This window comes from Tamandua tetradactyla, chromosome 4, assembly GCF_023851605.1.
Source record: "Tamandua tetradactyla isolate mTamTet1 chromosome 4, mTamTet1.pri, whole genome shotgun sequence".
In the NCBI taxonomy this organism is placed as follows: domain Eukaryota; kingdom Metazoa; phylum Chordata; class Mammalia; order Pilosa; family Myrmecophagidae; genus Tamandua; species Tamandua tetradactyla.
Genome location: NC_135330.1, coordinates 193817504 through 193839761, shown reverse-complemented (window position 1 = coordinate 193839761; position 22258 = coordinate 193817504).

Below are 22258 nucleotides of genomic sequence, written 5' to 3'. Positions count from 1 at the left end.
CGATTCCTGGTGCCTGCCCATGTAAAAAAAAAAAGAAAAGAGTGGTTGTTAAACTGGATTAAGGAACAACATGTCTCCACCCATATGGGTGGGCCTTGACTGGTTTATTGGAGTCCTATAAAAAAGGAAACATTTTGGAGAATGAGAGATTCAGAGAGAGCAGAGCAGAATGACGTAGCCATGAGAAACAGAGTCCACCAGCCAGTGACCTTTGGAGATGAAGAAGGAAAATGCCTCCCGGGGAGCTTCATGATACAGGAAGCCAGGAGAAGAAGCTAGCAGATGACACCATGTTCCACGTGCCCTTCCAGATGAGAGAGGAACCCTGACCGTGTTCACCATGTGCCTTTCCAGATGAGAGAAAAACTCTGTGTTCACCATGTGTCCTTCCACTTGAGAGAGAAACTCTGAACTTATTCAGCCTTGTTGAACCAAGGTATCTTTCCCTGGATGCCTTAGATTGGACAGTTCTATAGACTTGATTTAATTGAGATTTTCTCGGCCTTAGAACTGTAAACTAGCAATTTATTAAATTCTCTTTTTAAAAGCCATTCCATTTCTGGTATACTCCATTCTGGCAGCTAGCAAACTAGACCAATCACCATGATCCGTTTTTGGAACATTCTTTTTTCCTTTTATTTCTTTTTCTGAAGTGATGCAAACTGACTTTTATCCCCACCAACCTACTTAAACCTGTTATTAATGAGCTCCCATTAATTACCACATCGACAAGTCCAATAGAAAACCGGTGATCTTTCTTTTTCTTTTTTTTTTATTTAATTTTTTTTTAACTTTTTAAACATAACAACATACAAACAAACATTCTTACCATATGATCATTCCATTCTCGGTATATAATCAACAATTCACTATATCATGCATAGTTGTATATTCATCATCATGACCATTTCTTAGAACATTTGCATCAATTCAGAAAAAAAAATAAAAAGAAAACAGGAAAAAATTCATACATACCATACCCTTTACCCCACCCTTTCATTGATCACTAGCTTTTTCAATACTAAATTTATTTTAACATTTGTTCCCTCTATTATTTATTTATTTTTAATCCATATGCTTTACTCATCTGTCCATAAGGTAGATAAAAGGAGCATCAGACACAAGGTTTTCACAGTCACACAGTCACACTGTGGAAGCTGTATCATTATACAATCATCTTCAAGAAACATGGCTACAGGAACACAGCTCTACATTTTCAGGCACGTCCCTCCAGCCTCTCCATTTTACCTTAACTAAAAAGGTGATATCTATATAACGCATAAGAGTAGCCTCCAGGATAACCTCTCAACTCCGTTTGAAATCTCTCAGTCATTGACACTTTAGTCTCATTTCTCTCTTCCCCCTTTTGGTCTAGCAGGTTTATTCAATCCCTTGTTGCTGAGTCCCAGCTCATTCTAGGATTTCTGTCCCACGTTGCCAGGAAGGTTTACACCCCTAGGAGTCATGTCCCACGCAGAGAGGGGGAGGGCAGTGAGTTCGTTTGTCATGTTGGCTGAGAGAGAGAGGCTGCATCTGAGCAACAAAAGAGGTTCTCTTGGGGGTGACTCTTAGGCCTAATTTTAAGTAGGCTCAGCCTATCCTTTGCAGGGATAAGTTTCATATGAGCAAATCCCAAATTGAGGGCTCTGCCTATTTCTTTGGTTGTCCCCACTACTTATGAGAATATCAGAATTCTCCACTTGGGGAAGTTGAATTTTCCCCCTTTCTCACCATTCCCCCAAGGGGACTTTGCAAGTACTTTTTATTTACTGTTCAAATCACTCTGGGATTTATTGGAGCATCACTCTGGACAAACCTATGAAATCTCAGTGCCCTACTCAGGGCTCCATGTACTTATGGTGTTCAATTAAACTGTCCATATAAATTATATTAGGAAATGCATTAGTCAAAATATAAATTTTGTACCAAATAAACATTTTTTTTAGTCTCACACATAAAGTTTTAAAATACGAATTACAATCTATTTTCAACACCCTGCAATATTGACATCCTTCATTCTTCCTTATGCAAAAGCATTTTTTAATTTGTACATTTAGTCACTATCATTGTACACTCTAGGCATTCCTACATTATCCCATCTCAGTCCTTATCATCTATCTTTCCTTCTGATTTCATTTGTGCCCCAGCCCTCTTCTCTCTATCATTCTCACATTCAGCTTAATTCGAGGTACCAACATTTTGTATAATAGTTAGGTAGTATTGTGCTATCCATTCCTGAATTTTTACAATCAGTCCTGTTGCCCAGTCTGTGTCCATTCAGCTCCAATTACCCAATATCTACCCTATTTCTATTTCCTTATGGTCTCTGTTCTTAACTGAAATTCTCCAAGTTCATTCATTAGTGTTTATTCATATCAGTGAGACCATACAGTATTTGTCCTTTCGTTACTGGCTAATCTCTTTCAGCATAATGTCCTCAAGGTCCATTCATGTTGTTACATACTTCATAACTTTATTCTGTCTTACAGCTGCATAGTATTTCATTGTATGTATATACAACAGCTTGGTTAGCCACTCGTCTGTTGATGGACATTTGGGCTGTTTCCATCTTGGCAATTGTAAATAATGTTGCTAAAAACATAGGTATGCAAATGTCCGTTTGTGTCCTTGCCCTCATGTCCTCTGAGTACATACTTAGCAATGGTATTGCTGGATCATATGGCAATTCTATACTTAGCTTTCTGAGGAACCACGTGTTCTAGTTTGCTAGCTGCCAGAATGCAATATACCAGAAACAGAATGGCTTTTAAAAAGGGGAATTTATAAGTTGCTGCCTTACTGTTCTAAGGCTGAGAAAATGTCCCAATTACAACAAGTCTATAGAAATGTCCAATCAAAGGCATCCAGGGAAAGATACCTTGGTTCAACAAGGCTGATGAAGTTCAGGGTTTCTCTCTTAAGTAAGAAGGCACATGGGGAACACAGTCACAGTTTTCTCTCATCTGGAAAGGCACATGGTGAACACAGTCAGGGTTCCTCTCTCAGCTGGAAGGGCACATGGAGAACACAGTGTCATCTGCTAGCTTCTTCTGCTGGCTTCCTGTATCATGAAGCTCCCCAGGAGGCATTTTTCTTCTTTTTCTAAAGGTTGATGGGTGGTGGACTCTGCTTCTGGTAGCTATTTCATTCTGCTCTGCTCTCTCTGAATCCGTTCTCCAAAATGTTTCCTCTTTTATAGGATCCAATAAACCAACCAAGACCCACCCAAATGGGTGGAGACATGTCATCACCTAATCCAGCTTAACAACCACTCTTGATTAAATCACATCATCCAGGGAGATGATCTAATTCCAGATTCAAACATACAGTACTGAATAGGGATTATTCTAACTTCATGAAATGGGATTTTGATTAAAACATGCCTTTTCTAGGGGACATACATCCTTTAAACCAGCACACTGCCAAAACTGTCTTCCACAGTGGTTATACCATTTGACATTCCACCAACAGTTGATAAGTGTGCCTCTTTCTCCATATCCTCTCCAGCACTTGTGGTTTTCTGTTTTATTGGTAATGGCCATTCTGGTGGGTGTGAGATGATATCTCATTGTGGTTTTGATTTGCATTTCCCTAATAGCCAGGGAAGTTGAACATCTTTTCATGTGCCTTTTAGCCATTTGTATTTCCTCTTCTGAGAAGTGTCTGTTCATGTCTTTTGCCCATTTTGTGATTGGGTTGTCTGTCTTTTTGCTGTTTAGTTGAAAAATCTCTTTATATATTCTGGGTACTATACCTTTATCTGATACATCATTTCCAAATATTGTCTCCCATTGTGTAGGTTGTCTTTTTACTTTCTTGAAGAACTTCTTTGATGCACAAAAGTGTTTATTTTGAGGAGTTCCCATATCTTTCTTTCTTTCTTCAATGCTCATGCTTTGGGTGTAAGATCTAGGAAACTGCCTCCTATAAGATTTATAAGATATTTCCCTACGTTTTCTTCTAAAAGTTCTATGGTCTTCGATCTAATGTTTAGGTCTTTGATCCATTTTGAGTTAATTTTTGTATAGGGTGTGTGATATGGATCCTCTTTCATTCTTTTGCATGTGGATTTCCAGTTCTCTAGGCATGATTTCTTGAAGAGACTGTTCTGTCCCAGGTGCGTTGGTTTGACTGTCTTATCAAAGATCAATTGTCCATAGATAAGAGAGTCTATATATGAACACACTATTTGATTCCATTGGTCAGTATATCTATCCTTATGCCAGTACATGCTGTTTTGACCACTGTAGCATTGTAATATGTCTTAAAGTCAGGTACTGTGAGAACTCTAACTTCATTTTTCTTTCTGAGGATATTTTAGCTATTAGGGGCACCCTGCCCTTCCAGATAAATTTGGTTATTGGTTTCTCTATTTCTGAAAGGCAAGTTTTGGGGATTTTAATTGGTATTGCATTGAATCTATAAATCAATTTAGGTAGAATTGACATCTTACCTATATTTAGTTTCCCATGAACACGGTGTGTTCCATTTTTTAGGTCTTCTATGATTTCTTTCAACAATTTCTTGTACTTTTCTTTGTATAGGTCTTTTGTATCCTTAGTTAAACTTATTCCTAAATATTTTATTCTTTTGGTTGCAATTGTGAATGGAATTTTTTTCTTGATTTCCCCCTCAGATTGTTCATTACTAGTGTATAGAAACACTACAGATTTTTGAGTGTTGATCTTGTAACCTGCCACTTTCCTGTTCTCATTTATTAGCTCTAGTAGTTTTGCTGTGGATTTTTTGGGGTGTTCGACATATAGTATCATATCATCCTCAACAGTGAGAGTTTTACTTCTTCCTTTCCAATTTTGATGCCTTGTATTTCTTTTTCTTTCTAACTGCTCTGGCTAGAACTTCCAACTCACTGTTGAATAACAATGGTGATAGTGGACATCCTTGTCTTGTTCCTGATCTTTTGGGGAAAGTTTTCAGTTTTCCCCATAGAGGATGATGTTCACTGTGGGTTTTTCCATATATTTCCTTTATCATGTTGAAGAAGTTCCCTCCTATTCCTATCCTTTGAAATGTTTTCAACAAGAAAGGTTGTTAAATTGTGTCAAATACCTTTTCTGTATCAATCGATGATCATGTGGTTTTCTGTTTTGATTTGTTGATATGGTGTATTACATTAATTGATTTTCTTATGTTGAACCATCCTTGCATACCTGGGATGAATCCTAATTGGTCATGGTGTATAGTTCTTTTAATGTGATATTGGATTCGATTTGCAAGAATTTTTTTTTTTTTTTTAACATGGGCAGGTACCGGGAATCGAACCTGGGTCCTCTGGCATGGCAGGCAAATGTCCTTGCCTGCTGAGCCACTGTGGCCCGCCCTTGATTTGCAAGAATTTTGTTGAGGATTTTTGCATCTATATTCATTAGAGAGATTGGTCTGTAATTTTCTTTTCTTGTAGTACCTTTGTCTGGCTTTGGTATGAGGATGATGTTGGCTTCATAGAATGAATTAGGTAGCCTTCCCTCCTCTTCAGTTTTTTTGAAGAGTTTGAGCAGGATTGGTATTAATTCTTTGTTGAATGTTTGGTAGACATCACATGTGAAGCCGTCTGATCCTGGACTTCTCTTTTTGGGGAGCTTCTTAATGACTAATTCAATTTCTTTACATGTAATTGGTTTGTTGAGGTCATCTATTTCTTCTCAAGTCAGTGTTGGTTGTTTGTGCCTTTCTAGAACTTGTACAGTTCATCTACATTGTCTAGTTTATTACCACAAAGTTGGTCACAGTATCCTCTTATCATTTCCTTTATTTCTGAGGGTTACTGGTGATGTCTCCTCTTCCATTTCTGATTTTATTTATTTGCATCCTCTCTCTTCTTCTTTTTGTCAACCTCACTAAGGGTCCATCAATCTTATTGATTTTCTCATAGAACCAACTTCTGCTTTTGCTGATTTTATCGACTGTTTTCATGTTCTCAATTTCATTTATTTCTGCTCTAATCTTTGTTATTTCTTTCCTTTTGCTTGCTTTGGGGTTAGTTTGCTGTTCTTTCTCTAGATCTTCCAAGTGGCCAGTTAATTCCTCGATTTTTGCTATAGGCACTTAGGGCAATAAATCTCTCTCTTAGCACTGCCTTTGCTGCATCCCATAAATTTTAATGTGTTGTGTTTTCATTTTCATTTACCTCAAAATATTTACTGATTTCTCTTGTAATTTCTTCCTTGACCCACTGGTTGTTTAAGAGTTAGTTGTTGAGCCTCCATATAACTGTGAATTTTCTGGCATTCTGCCTATTATTGATTCCCAACTTCATTCCTTTATGATCCAAGAAAGTGTTTTGTATGATTTCAATCTTCTTAAATTTGTTGAGACTTGCTTTGTGACCCAGCATATGGTCTATCCTTGAGAACGATCCATGAGCACTTGAGAAAAAGGTGTATCCTGCTGTTGTGGGGTGTAATGTTCTATAAATGTCTGTTAAGTCTAGCTCATTTATTGTTTTATTCAAATTCTCTGTTTCTTTATGGATCCTCTGTCTAAATGTTCTGTCCATTGATAAGAGTGGGGAATTGAAGTCTCAAACTATTATAGTAGATATGTCTATTTCCTTTGTCAGTGTTTGTATTTTGAAGCATTCTGGCTCAGTGCATAAATATTTATGATTATTATGTCTTTTGTTGAACTGCTCTTTTTATTAATACATAGTGTCCTTCTTTGTCTCTTTTAATTGTTTTACATTTGAAGTCTAATTTGTTGGATATTAGTATAGCTACTTCTGCTCTTTTCTGATTGTTGTTTGCATGAAATATCTCTTCTGAACCTTTCACTTTCAACCTGTGTTTATCCTTGGGACTAAGATGTGTCTCCTGAAGACAGCATATAGATGGGTCCTATTTTTTAATCCAATCTGCCAGTCTATGTCTTTTGATTGGGAGTTTTATCCATTAACATTTAGAGTTCTTACTGTATGGGTAGGACTTTCTTCTACCATTTTGCCTTTTGGATTTTATATGTCATATCTAATTTTTCTTCTTTTTACCTTTACTCATAGTCTTCATTTCTACACTCTTCTCTACATCTCTCTTTCCTGTCTTTTGTTATCTGTCTCTAGTGATCCCTTTAATATTTCTTTTTTTTTCCTTTAATATTTCTTGCAGAGCTGGTCTCTTGGTCACAAATTATGTCAGTGATTTTTTTGTCTACAAATGTTTTAATTTCCCCCTCATTTTTGAAGAACAATTTTGCTGGCTATAGAATTCTTGGTTGGCAGTTTTTCCCTTTAGTAGCTTAATTATATCATACCACTTTCTTCTCACCTCCATGGTTTCTGCTGAGAAATATACACACAGTCTGATTGGGCTTCCCTTGTATGTGATGGATTGCTTTTCTCTTGCTGCTTTCAAGATTCTCTTTTTCTTTGACCTCTGACATTCTGATTAGTAAGTGTCTTGGAGTTCGTCTATTTGGATCTATTCTCTTTGGGGTACGCTGCACTTCTTGGATCTGTAATTTTAAGTCTTTCATAAGAGTTGGGAAATTTTCAGTGATACTTTCCTCCATTAGTTTTTCTCCTCCTTTTCCCTTCTCTTCTCCTTCTGGGATACTCACAACATGTATGTTCGTGTGCTTCATGTGGTCATTCAATTCCCTGAGTCCCTGCTCATATTTTTCTATTCTCTTCCTTGTATTTTCTTTTGCTTGTCAGATTTCAGATGTCCCATCCTCCAGTTCACTAATCCTATCTTCTGCCTCTTGAAATCTAACATTGTAGGTTTCCCTTGTTTTTTTTTCCATCTCTTATACTGTGCCTTTCATTTCCACAAGTTCTATGATCTTTTTTTTCCAGACTTTTGATTTTTTCTTTTTGTTCATTCCTTGCCTTCTTTTTCCTCCCTCAATTCATTGATTTGATTTTTTATGAGGTTTTCCATGTCCATTTGAACATTTTGAATTAATTGTTTCAGCTCCTGTATCTCATTTGAATTGTTGGTTTGTTCCTTTGACTGGGCCATATCTTTAATTTTCCTAGTATGATTCATTATTTTTCGCTGGTGTCTAAGCATTTAATTTCCTTAATTAGTTTATTCTGGAGATTGTTTTCACTTTTTTTACCTAGGATTTTCTTGCTGGATGACTTTGTTGTCTATCTGTTTTTTGACATTCAGTTCAGCTTATTCTAGACCTCTATCTTAGGTTTTGCTTAACAGAGGAGAATTTTTCAGTTCTTGTTTTCTTGTTTCTTGCCCTGCCTGTATGGTGCCCTTTGTTCCCCCTTAGGAGGATATAATACCTTAAGTATTATAGACCCCAGTCAGATTTTCCCAGACCAAACTGACCTCCTCTCAGGAGAAAAGTGTCACCTGTGTCAGTTTTCTATGGGTGAGACCTAGCAGGTTGAAAAACTTTCCTATGAAGCCTCTGGACTCTGTGTTTTTCCTATCCTGCCCGGTATGTGGCACTTGTCTGCCTGTGGGTCCCACCAGCATAAGGTGATGTGGTACCTTTAACTTCAGCGGACTCTCCCTGCTGGGGGTGTGGTTGAGACAGAGGAGGGGTTGTAGGCTGACTTTATTCACTTCACTTTTCCAGACTCTGGGGTCTCAATTCCTTGAGAGAAGGATTCCACCTGAGCTGGGCCCCACCCCTCTCCTGGGGAAGGCATAGGCTCCAGACAAACTCTCAAACAAGCAAAATTCTGCCCTTGCCTGGGACAGTTGGAGCCTGAGAAGCTCTGCAGCTGTATCCAAACAGCAGTCAAGCCATAGAAACACAGCTACAAAAAAGAAAAAGAAAACTCCTTTTCAGAGTAGGACCCAGGTTCTTTGCATTTGCCTATGAAGAGTTTAAATTGGTATGTTGATTTGTGTCTCTCCAGGTCCTATGTGCCCCCTCCTTTCCTTCAGGGCCCAGACTCTTTCAAGCATTATGTGCTGTCCAATAAAAAAAAAAACTTCTGGTTTTTTTTCCTTTTTTCTTTTTCCATTAGCCCTGACCCCCTCTGCACCAGGGCAAAAACCAGCAACCTCCACTTTTACTCGAGATTCAGCTGAGCTGGGGGCCTATTTTTAGCAGTCACAATTTGTTAATTAATTCCACAATTGGAGTTTGGTTGTGCTCAGCCCCTGCTGCTGGTAAAGTCCCTTTCCTGGGAAGCAGCCTGTGGGGGAGGGGCACCAGCTGCTGTGGCTTGGGGGACTCATGGTTCTGGGGGGGGCTCACAGCTGTCCAGCTTGTCCAGGCTATATGTCTGGTCACTGATGTAGCCACAGGAGTTGTTCTGTGCTGTTCCTGGCTATTTACTAGCTGCTCTGGAGGACAAACTAAATCCCGCTCCTCATATGCTGCCATCTTGGCCCAGAACTGGGTGGACTTTCTTTTACGTCTCAGAGGCATTTCATCCTGCTGACCATTCTGGCCAATACTGGACATATCCACTTGGGTGTCATGTCCCACAGCAAACTCATCACAGACAGAATCCTACTCATCGTCTTCTTCCCAAAACCTGCCATTGTGCTTGTGTTTTCCTTGGGATGGGGTACCCCAAAATGGTAGTACAATTTGCCAGAGCTCTGGAAGACCCTGTCAATCACCTCCCACAGCTAATTAGTTATAAAATCCTGGAGATTCGATTGTCAAAATATAAAATCTGAATTTTCTTTGTTGCTTTATCAGACAGGATTCTTCAGAGAAACAGAACTAACAGGCTATATGTATATGCATATGCATGTATATAGAGAGACTTATTTTGAAGAACTGGCTCACACAACTATGGGGACTGGCATGTCTGAAATTTGTAAGACAGGCTGGAAATCCTGGGAAGGGTACTGTTGCCATCTTGAGTCCAAGAATTATAGGAAGCTAGCAGGCTGGGAACTAGGTGGAGGAGACGTTGCAGAGTATGGCAGAGTTTCTTCTCCTCTGGGAAACTTGAATTTTTTGCTTTTAAGGTTTTGGCTGATGAGGCCCACACACATTTTCTAGGTTAATCTCTTTATGTAAAGCCAACTCATTCTAGATGTCAATCCCATCTACAAAATACTTACACAGCAACATTTAGGCTAACTTGTGCCCTATCGATGGGATTACCCATAGCTAAACCAAGGTGACACCTAAAATTAACTCTCATGATTCCCAATGCCAACATCTCATTTCTCACCAGGATTCCTGCAGTTATCTTTTAACTAGTCTCCCTTCCTTTCTTCTCTGCCTTTCTCCCATATTATCTTTATCAAATGCAAATCTGATATGTCTTACCCAAGATTAGAATCTGTCAATGATTCTTCATGGCTCTCAAGATTAAATTCAAATTCCTTGGCTCAACATACAAATCGCTTCCTAATCAGACTCCTCTTGTCTCTTTGGCTTCATCTCTTGACCCTTCTGCACATCCCAGGTTTATAGAATTAGCTCCCGCCTCTGACATAATCATGGTCTTTTCCACCTGTGTCTTTGTATTACTATTCTCCTGGTTTGGAAAGTGCTTCCCTCATTTCTTCAACTGGAAAATAAATTTTGGTTGATGCCTACCTGCTCTTCCAAACTCAGCTGAAGCCTCAACTCCTCAGGAAGACTTCTCTGAGTCCTTAATCGGAATTAAATGCCTTTCCTCTGGGCCCCTATAATATCTGAGGTACTGCTCTTTCATAGAGCTCATCAGACAATGCTATAATAATTGCTTATCCATCTGTCTCTCTCTTGAACTATCATAATGCCAGACATATAATAGGTGTTAAACAACTGTGTAGTAGGGTTGTTAGTTCATGCATGGTAAAATATGATGTGTAGACAAAAAATGTAAAGATTTTGTTTAGTCTACAATAACCTGGTCATATTCCCATGTACCCATCTGAGGCGATTGTGAACATCTGATCTGGGTTGGGACTTAGTCCATCTGATCATTTCACTTGTCTCTTCAGGTAGCACTCGACTCCTCTTGAACAAGAACATCTGCTGTTGGGGGGAAGGATATGTGGCTTCTTTGTCCTATGGTAGTGGGGAAAAGAGAGGTCCCTGGAACGTCTATAAATTCTATGGTGTACAGTTTGGCTCCTGCTGACCTTGGGGATCCTGTGCTCATCTGTCTGGCTATGGCGTGTCCTGCTGCCTCTGAATGGGACATCTGTGCCTGATGGAGTCCTGGTTTATCCTCTCCCCTTGGATGATGATCCTGGGGGTGGTCCTTGGATGAGTCCACCTTCCCTCATCCTCACACACCCCTGACCCAGGTCCCCACCCCCATGCTGCTGCGGAATCACTCACCCACCACAATTGTCCTCACATGACCCTCAGCTCAGCGTGTGTACCTGTGCTGGTTTGGAAGTATTATCATGTGCCCCAGAAAAGCCGTGTTTTAATGCTGATCCAATCTTGTGGGAGCAACCTTTTCTTTTAATCCTGATTCAACAGTGTAAGTTGGAATCTTTCGATTAGATTATCTCCATAGAGACATGGCACACCCACTTGTGGGTATTAACTTTTGATTAGATGGAGATGTGACTGTACCCATCCCAGGTGGGTCTTGATTAGCTTACTGGAGTCCTTTAAAAGAGGAAACATTTTGGAGAAAAATAGAGTCTAGGGAAATGACAGAAGCCTCAGAGCCAACAGAAATGTCACAGCAGAGCTGACACAGATGCGGACACATGGGGAAGAGAGACATGGATGTTTGGAGATGCCTGGGCCGCAGCAGTCATAGCCATGAGATGTTAAGCAAGCCAGAACCTGAAGAGAGCCGAGGGAAGCCAAGACATGAAAGCCAACCCTGGAGAAGTCAAGTGAGGAACACCCACAGGAACAGAGACTGAAAGCAATGGAGCCCAAGAGCAAGGGACCAGCCATGTGACTTCCCAGCTGACAGGTGGTCCAGGCCCACCGACCTTTCTTGAGTGAAGGTGGCCTCTTAATTTGGACACTTTCACTTCCTTAGAACTGTAAACTTGTAACTTATTAAACTCCCCTTTATAAAAGCCATTCCAGTTCTGGTGTACCACATTCTGGCAGCATGCAAACGAACGTAGCACCTCACAGGGAAGGAGGAAATCAAGACGCACTAAACCCAGGTCCTCCTCTGCCCAGTCTCACTCGGCCAGGCCACCCACATTGCGGGGAGGCTCTTGCACAATGGCTTACCCAAGTCCCGAGTGGGAGGGAAGCAGGGATGCTCCTCTGCCTTGGGGCCCTCTCATCTCCTTAAGGATACACTCAAAAGGCCCACACAAGACTGATTTGCTCTCTGGTCTCCCTCACCATTTTGTTTTCTTTAAATCTCAAGCCAAAAATGGGGCTATACTTTCTGTTTCTTAGTTCCCCTATCCTTATTCTCTCTGTGCTGTAAATTTGGACTAGTTATCATGGTGGACGGACATCCCCTCTCCAATTAAAAAGAAAAATAAAAGCAATGATCTGATTTCTCAAAACTCATATAGTGAAAGAGGTATGACATCAATCACTCATGTCCCCCTGTATCTACTCTTCCCGTCTTTTTAGACATTTTAGCTGGACACATACCTTCCCTGCCAGAGACTCCATTTCCCAGCCTCCCTGGTAGGTGTGTGCGGCCAAGTGGCTGAGCTGGTGAGCAGAAGTGATGTGATTCCTCCTGCACAGGAAACTACCTTCTCCTAGACGGTCTTTCTCTTCCCTACTGGCTGGAAAATGGTGATCCCGGAACTACCTAGAAAGTCACATATTGAGAAGGCAGAGGCTCCCTGCCACACTTGACTATTCACATGTGGATTGTTGTATGAGAAAGAACTTTCATTACTAAGTCTCCCTATTTTGGGGTCTCGTTATGGCAGCTTAACCTGTGCTCTGATGAATAAAGTGAACAAATACAGATACAAAACTGTTTCTCAAAACAGTAGCCTATTTTGGACAGCTACATAATTCGAATTTGCATCTTTGAAACTGGATATTGCCTCACTCCTAGAATTCTCTCTAAAATGAATCACAGTCTCCCTCCAGTCAGATAACATATATTGGGCAAACTGTAGTAAATCTTTTATTTGGGAAAGCAAAAGAGAAATGCACATTGCAAACATTTTAAATTTAACCCTGTTACAAATAAAAGAATATCATGCTTTTAACTTTAGATGCTACATTGGAGAAAAATTTTTCATCTGTGCTATATCCAAAATCCTGTAGGAATGAGAGACTGTGCTGGTTTGAAAGGATGCATGTCCCCTAGAAAAGCCATGTTTTAATCTAAATCCCATTTTATAAAGGCAAAATAATCCCTATTCAATACTGTATGTTTGAAACTGTAATCAAATCATCTCCCTGGAGATGTGATTTAATCAAGAGTGGTTGTTAAACTGAATTAGGTGATGACATGTCTCCACCCATTTGGGTGGGTCTTGATTAGTTTCTGAAGTCCTATAAAAGAGGAAACATTTTGGAGAATGAGAGATTTCTGAGAAAGCAGAGAATGACATAGCAACAAGAAGCAGAGTCCACCAACCAGTGACCTTTGGAGATGAAGAAACATGCTTCCCGGGGAGATTCATGAAAGAGGAAACCAGGAGAAGAAGCTATCAGATGACACCATGTTCACCATGTGCCCTTCTGGCTGAGAGAGGAACCCTGACCGTGTTCAACATGTGCCTTTCCAGATGAGAGAGAAACTTTGTGTTCACCATGTGCCCTTCTACTTGAGAGGGAAACACTGAACTTCATTGGCCTTCTTGAATCAAGGTATCTTTCCCTGGATGCCTTAGATTGGACATTTCTATAAACTTGCTTTAACTGGGACATTTTCTCAGCCTTAGAACTATAAAGTAGCAACTTATTAAATTCCCCCTTTTAAAAGCCATTCTGTTTCTGGTATATTGCATTCCGGCAGCTAGCAAACTAAAACAGAGACTCATAGAACAGTTCTCCAGCCTGTTCTCTCTCTATCAGAGTTGGACTACCTCTCAGGTATCCCTTCCTAAATAGGAAAAAAATCATGATTGGATTTCATGAGGCTTTAATTATTGAGCCCTTTTCAATGTCCCACAATACTTCCTTATTTTTGGTCTCTCAACTAAGTATTCATAACAGAAGACATTTTCTTCAGCTTTACCTTGTATCCTGGTTTGACACTGTTGCATACCCAAGAAAAGCCATGTTCTTTAATCTTCATTCGATATTGCTGGGTAGGATCTTTTTTCTTGTTTCCATGGAGATGTGACCCACCCAGCTGTGGGTGGTAAATTTGATTAGGTGGTTTCCATGGAGATATGTCTCCACCCATTCAAGGTGGGGTTGCCTACTGGAGCCCTTTAAGAGCGGACCATTTTGAAAAGTGTTGACAGAGTCCAGACAGTGAGAGATCTTTGGAGATATAGAAAGAAACAGCCCCCAGGGAAGCTTTATGAAATAAGGAGAGAAAGCTAGCAGATGTCGCCACATTCCTTCCCAGCTGACAGAGGTGTTCAGGATGGTATCAGCCTTTCTTGAGTGAAGGTAGCTTCTTATTGGTGCCTTAATGTGGACATTTTCATGGCCTTAGAACTGTAAACTTGCAACTTAATAAATTTCCTTTTTAAAGACAATTCCATTTCTGGTATATTGCATTCTGTCAGCTTTAACAAACTAAAACACCTTCTGTAGGCTTGTATTATTAAAACAGTCCTGATGCTGAATATACCTTTTTTTTTTTTTTTTTTACATGGGCAGGCACCGGGAATCAAACTCGGGTCCTCTGGCATGGCAGGCAAGCATTCTTGCCTGCTGAGCCACCGTGGCCCACCCTGAATATGCTTTTTAAAAAGCTCATAACCTTCCTCCAAAAATGTTTCTCAGCAGGTCCTACTTGAGCATGGCTGGTGGAGATGTCCATATGCTGTGTGCTTTCTGAACCCAAGAGTGTTCAATCTCTGTTAGAAACAGCAAACATTTCCTGTTCCCAGGGGAAAGGATTTCACCTAACATTCCCAATAGAATCCAATGAATAGAGGTTTGAGTCATCTCGTTGAGTCCTCTGAAGAAAGAGTCAATAAATGGGGACTCTTAGATGAGTCATCCAGTTATGCTGCTAGACAAGAACCATCTCAAAGCAGCTGCCACAAAAGCAATCAGAGTGATACATCAGGCATTTCCTCTTCCTCTGGAAATGTGTTCGAGTCAGTGCCTGGCCCCGGTATGGCACAGTGCTTTCTTTAACCTTTGCTCAGGCCCCGCTTCTGGTATCTTCGCCCTTGGATTCCCCACCTAGTTCTGGGTTTAAGATGGTCCACCCATGGAACCACAGTGGCTCCACGCAGATTTGACAAATGTGACCAGGAGAAATGAAACGAGGTTGGAAGTGTGAAGAATTGAGGAATACGGTTGAAATATAAGGGACAGGAGCAAAGAGGTGAAATGAAAGGGATGCCAGAGAACATACTTACATTCTTTGACTCTTTCTTAGCCCTCTAAGTGGGGCACAGATTATCCCCTCATATTCCATCTCCTTTTCACTCACGCATCCCACTTTCATGACACACCAAGATGGAAATTCATTTGGATACCAACAGGAGTAGGTCTGGAGATAACACAGACAGTTTGGGAGACTTGTGTCCCAGAGACTAGAACTAATTTTGGAAATGCCTAACATTTGAATTGGAGAATAGAAACACTATATCTAGAGTGTTTAAATGCAGGAAAGTTTATCCAGGGCTGAGATAGGGGAATAGGGCAAGGGACAAGGATAACTGAGCCCAAGCAGGGAGGAGAGTGGAGAAGAACAAGCCCATGTCTCTTACAGCTATGAGTGTCTATCCTGGCAGGTGCAAGAATTGCTCAAATGGGGAGCATCGTCATGGGATCCACCACATGTCTTCCTCCTTCTTATATGCCCCAGATAAATTCAAGACACATACACACACACAGAAAGAGACAGAGAGGAGAGAAATTGACAAATGTGATAGGAATTTGAGTGACTGGTCCCATTGAAACACATGTCTGTGTTCCAGCCCTGAAGAAGGCTCTGCTGTCTTTTCAAAGGAAGTTGGAGCCCAGCCCAGATGAGTCCAGGCAGGTCAAACACTCGTGGTTGTCTGACCATTCTGCTGCACTGTCTCAGGTCAGCATCAGCAGATTGGATTTGCTTGGATAGCCAGACCTACATTTGAAATCAGTCTTCAGCTTCTCCTTATGCTCAAGTCATCCTCTTGGTTTTGAGGGAAATTTTCTGGCTCAGCTGGCAATGAACCAATCAGCCAATTTTGATTGAGTCCTTCATATATTCAACATCCCAGAGTAAGGTGTGTGAGGTCAACAAAGACAAAGAAAATATGGTGTGTCTTAAGGAGCTCGAAATCTTGCTGGAGATTTCTAGGCACACACTTGCAAAAGTTACTACAGATAGGGGAAACAGAAACCAGAGGACTTTAGCTTCTGATAAGGAAAAGAGATCTCATTATCACCATTATCTTCAAAAAGCAATAGAATCTAGTTGTGCCAGAAGCCGTGCTAAATCACTAAAGAGGAATGGCTCCAGAGATTTGTGTGTGGGTGTGTGTATGCCTGTGAAGAAATACTCTTTCCCTGCCAAGCGGTTTTTTTGCTGAGATTGTCTCTTAAAGCATTAAGAAGCTTTTCTTCCTAATCATTGAGCTTTATAACCCACAAATTGGTCTCTATTTCTCCTGAACTTCTGTAAGAAGCGCAGTGCTGAACGTGACTCCAAGCAGCTATCATTTTAAATGTATTATTACTCCATCCTTTTTCACAAAGAGGGGAAGACTTTCCCCTTAGCAAAAGGTAATAGTTGCCATAAAATTACAGAGATAATACACATAGATTTTAAATAAAACATGTCTCCATTCTCTTTCTCTTCATATTTCCATTTCTATCCCTCCACCCTCTCTCTTCTCATCTCCTAAATGTTTTTTCTTTTTTTCCCCTTCTGTTTACATGGATTACTTTTCTTTGTTTCTGCCTATATCCTTTTTCTGGGACCAGAACATGTACATGTTGGGGATGCGGGAAAGTGGTGGTGGTGGGCAATATGGGGAGTTGGGCACTCCTCAGTAGTTCCAGAGATATGAAAAGACCATTGAATGGGGGGTTGAATGAGCTTGAGAGTGTCACATATAGACATGGCAGAATGCATTACACTGATGGATTCAGCCACACATAAGGCTTTGTCCCTCTCCATGATCATACCACTCCTTCAACTTAATCTCATGCAGCCAAGGTTTCCACCAACTTAACTCCTTTTCTTTTCCCAAATCTAAATTAATCACCACATTTCCAGTAAGCCAATGTGACAAGTGATTCAACTGAAGGAAGGCAAGCCCTTCTCTTTTTAGTTTTTGTTTCAAGACCAGGTACCATAGGTTTTAATATCTTGAAAAATGCCAAAAAAAAAAAAATCAGTAAAAGTAGCTAAATGATGCTTTCCTTGGATCTTTTTGGAAAATTAATCAATTATTATTAACTATCCATATAATTTGGACAAAGTACAACCTTTTTGTTCTCCAGTGTCCTTCCCTATAAAGAAACATGGTAGAATGGATTCTGTCCACCACTCTTCAAGCTCTAAAAACACTTCCCCTAATTTTCAGTGGCTTGTATTCTGTTGTTCATCCTAAACATGAGGGCATGTACACGGCACTGAGTGTAGAGCCATGATTTTGGAGACGATGACAATACTTAGGTAGATACAAGACCAACAATGAGCAAGGCCCAGGGCCTAAAGTGGATGGAGAGGGAGCTCAGGCTGTAGATGATGAATGGTGTAAAGAAAAAGTAGAAAAAAGGGCAAATGAAGAGCAAAGAGGGACAAATATCAGCCTATGGGAGTTCTCCAGGAACTGTACGCAAGAAGGGGAAAGAATGACATGAAAGAACAGTTATGACTTGAAAACTTGAGAAAGCGGTAACTACTGATAGAACCTGAAGCTTCCAAGAACCCAGTTCCTGTAAAAAAATTCAAATTGAGAAGAGCTGAGAAATGACTCTTGGGTATAACCTAGGGATCCACACTTTATGCTGGAAAAAGAGGAAGTTGCTGATTGAAGGCACCAAGGAGTGAGGGTCAAACTAACCAGAGAAGCAAGCCAGAAGGGACTTTGCTTCCTTGGTGTTCAGGGGTCTTCGACACAGGCACTAGTATAGGAATTTGCAGAAAAGCAAGGTAAAGCCAGCCTGGGAGTATTATCAACAAGGATTCAGCTGTTGGATAACCATCATGTTAATAAGGCCCAAATAATTTGCATGTTAAATAGGTCTTTTGGGTCACAAGCAAGAAAGAGCCAGCTCAAGTTAGCTTGAGCAATGCAAGGGAATTAATTCGTGAAAACTAAACAGTTCAGACTCTGAGCAATACTGTCAGGTTTGGGGGTCTGTCTCTCTCAGCTCCAGTTTCTGTGTTGGCTTCACTCTTAGGCAGACCCTCTCCTCATGACAGCCTGTGGTCATGTTGGGAACACATTTTTCGGCTGGGCAAGCTCAGAGCTAAAGGGGCTTCTTCTAGAAACTTGGAATGAGACTCACCAAACCAAGTTGCATCTTGTGCTATCCCTGAGCCAGTTGTGGTCAGAAGAATATGCTAATTAACCTGAGAGGATCATTCTCAGTCCTGAGAAGAAGGAGGAAGAAGGGCTGAGATGGAGCTGATCTCATCCAAAAAGGTGGAATGAGAGGGGCAGACGTGATTTCCCTAAGGAGCAGGGGGGAATTGCATGCAGGGGGAATTGCATGCAGGGCACGTAGCCATGTCCTCATAACTAACTTTCCTTGCATATAGCAGACATCCAGAGATTTATTCTGGGATAAATAGCTTTACACACTCACTGGCTAAATCCCTTTGGAATGGATGACCCATTTTGAACCCAAGATTTCCAGAAGAAGCAAAAGGAAAAAGGTAGACATTCTGGGGAATGCGGGAGGAGACTTACACCCCGGAAGTCAGTCCCCACGTAGGGGGAAGGGTAATGATTTTCCTAGCAGAGATGGGCTCAGAGAGAGAGGGGCCACATCTGAAAAACGAAAGAGCTTCTCTGGGGTGATTCTTAGGCATAATTATAAGTAGGCTTCGCTTTCCCGTTACACAAGTAAGTTTCATAAGGGAAAACCTCAAGATCAAAGGAGAAAAGCCTTTTGAGTTGATTCTATTATAATGCATTGTTTGTGTGCTTGTACTAAAAGTCAACTCCAGGATTGCCAACCCTTTTATAACCCCGCCTCCCCCTTTTTTTTTTGCTTAAAATCCATTTTTTCCTGAGGATGGGGACCCAAATCCATATCAAGGTCTCCCAGGTCCTGCCCCACTCCACCTTCACCTCCTACCACACCTCTCATCACTGTCAGCGTGCCAACCACCCTAGCCTCCTGGCAGATGTCCCACGCTGCCTTCACCCGCCCTCCCTCCTCCACCTCCACCTGTGAACTCTTCTTCTCTGTCCAGGCTTAGCCCAAACTTCACCTCCTCAAGTGGTCTCCCTGGCTCTCTTAGCACCAGGTACCTCTCCCAGATTCTGTGCGGCCCAGTTGCAATTTAATGGGTTTTGTTTGTTTGTTTTTGCAATTCTTGAATTCTACCTGTCTCTACCACTGTGATTTAAAAAAAAAATTTTTTTCTTTGCCATTATTAAATCACTAGCATAGTTATGAGCTCATGGAAGGAATTTAAATATTTATGGAATGAATGAATGGAGGAAGATGCTTTTAACCTAAGCCAGACATTATGTCCCAAACACAGTTGGTACACAAATAGAAGGTATGCAGGCAACTTCATTCAATTTCAGGGGTGATTTCAAAATTAGTAGTAACCAATGTGGTACAATTATCCACCAATCAGGCCTGAATTAAATGATATGTGAAGGTGCTTTAAACTCTCAGCAGATGATAAAATACAATGTATTTTAGTGGCTGAAAAATCTGTCTACAAAATTTGGAGATGTGAACAATGAAAAACTTCATTTTTAAAAGAACTGAACTTAAGTTTGTTTCTTAAGCCCCATTCTGTTGGTGGTGAAAACATAGCCCCTTCTTAGTAAACCTAGTCAGGACTTTCTTGTTTAATTCAGAATTCCCCCTTGCTACCCATGTTCCTGGGGTTCCATCTAAATTCCAGCCCATGCACAAGGTACCGTGATTTCTTTGTTTCCCAGCTGCTAGAATGAATACCACACAATAGGTTGGCTTAAACAATGGGAACCCATTGGCTCTTGGTTTTGAGGCTAGGAGAAGTCCCAAACCGAGACATCAAAAAGGGGCTGTTGTCTCCCCAAAGTCTGTGGTATCCTGGAGCTGGCCCTTGTAGTCCTTGGTCCCTTGGCTTTTCTAACACATGGCACTGCACATGGTGGTGTCTTCTCCTTTCTCTTCTGGCACTGCCCATGGCTTTTTCTCTCTCTTACTGAATTTTTCCTGCTTATAAAGGGCTCCAGTAATCTGATTAAGACCCATCCTGGCCACACTTTAACTACAAATCAACATCTTCAAAAGGTCCTAGTACAATAGGTTCACATCCTTGGGAATGGGTTAAAATTTTGAGTTTGTTTTTCTAGGATGCTTAGTTCAAGCTATCACACACGTGTCCGAGGGCTTTGGCTGCTGATTGTCACCATCTACCTGTGCTGGCATCTGCTGGGAGACTTCCTCTTCTACAGGATCCAGGTCTTCACCCCAAGTCTTCACGTGGCTGAGATGGCCACGGTTCTTCTGGTCTCTGGTAATGGGTCCACGCAGGTCATGCCTAGTCCTTCTGTAGTTAAGTGACCCCCTCAGGTATCACCTTACCTCTCATGGGGTAGGAGAGGTGGTAAATTTGGGGCTGCTTCATACTGGGGGTATTTGAAATGTAATGGGGCTGTCCCAGCACTTCCCACATAGACCACCCAGCCTTGCTGCTGCAATGCCCCACCAGCATGAAAGAGCCTTGCCAGAGAACCAGACTCCCCAGAAATGGAAGCACAGCTCTGCGGTCCCCTGACCTGCATAGGAGGTCCATCGTTCCCTGCCTTTCCCTGAGGTCGTCTCCATGCCTTCCCCATTTGAACTGGATTCCTCCCGTGGAGTGCAAAAACTCATTCTCATCTGATCATTCATTCTTCTAGCTGGGCTGTTTGTGGTACACACTCATTCATTAAGTCCTTCAAGACTTTTTTTTTTTTTGAGGTTCAAGAACTTTTTCTTCTAAACTTCTATCTCTGCTGTGATCCTTAAAAGTCTATTTCAATATCTAAAAGCTGAGTGTGACCTTGTTTCATCCTCTTTTCATTTCTGCTCTCTACCTTGGGTGGGCAGTGAGAACAGAGCCTTTTACTTCCATCTGATTGGATTAGACATTTCAGAAAATACTAGAGAAGGAAGCACAGACAAATCTATTTAACAAGGCTATACTTCTACATTATTATTATTATGTTCATTACTGCTTGGTGAATGAGCATATAGCAGATACTAATTGAAATGAAGGCATTTGAATTAGTATACAAAAAGTCAGCAGCACTTTGAAACAACCTCTAATGGAAATTCAAATTTTACTGCTTCTGTACTGAATGTAAGAGTTTCCATATACATTTTCTCATTGAATCACCTCAAAACCCATTTTCAGTCTGATGCTTTTAAATGACAAAATTGAAGCTCCAAAAAGTTAAGGGACCTGTCCATGTGATGCTGCTAGCAAATGACAGAGCAGGAGCAAGGACCCAGATCTCCACGCTCCAGCCAGGGCTCTTTCCAAAGCACCACATGGGAGAGGAATGGGACGAGAGATGGGGCTGGAGTTGACAATCACTGGCCTGGAGCTATTTGATTGGCGTGGCTGGTCTGCCTCATCAGAGAAGCCATATCAATACAGGGATATTTTAGTAATTTGGCAGGCAGGCAACTTGCATTTGTCTGGGTTCTTTCTGACAGATTTCCCACAGCAATACCATTAACAGAGCGCCGGCTCTAATCAAGGCATGTTTCAGCTCCAATCCATGTCAAAAGGAAGGCTTGTAGATGGGGAATGTGAACTTTTAGAGGTGATGGGCTTGGGAGTCCAGACTCCCAGAGGGCAGCCAGACTTCCCATGTTCACCTGGCCAACAACATTCGGCTACATTGGTAGGCAAGGGCGCCACCCTGAAAGATTCAGAAGGAAACTCGAGATCCAATTCAGTCCTCCACTGAGCTTCCCTGATTGTCTGCTAAAATTAACTGCTTCTGTGATCTTAAGGTTTGCCTGGAATCCAGCCATCCTCTCCCATGCTTGGCCCAGTCTCCGAAGGAGCTGAGGGAGGCTGGAGAGCCTTCCTTGGGCAGATGGTTCTGTGCCCTGGGAGGTGGGGAGGTAAGTTACTACAGCTCCATGCTGGTGTGGACCCAGGCCCGCCTGC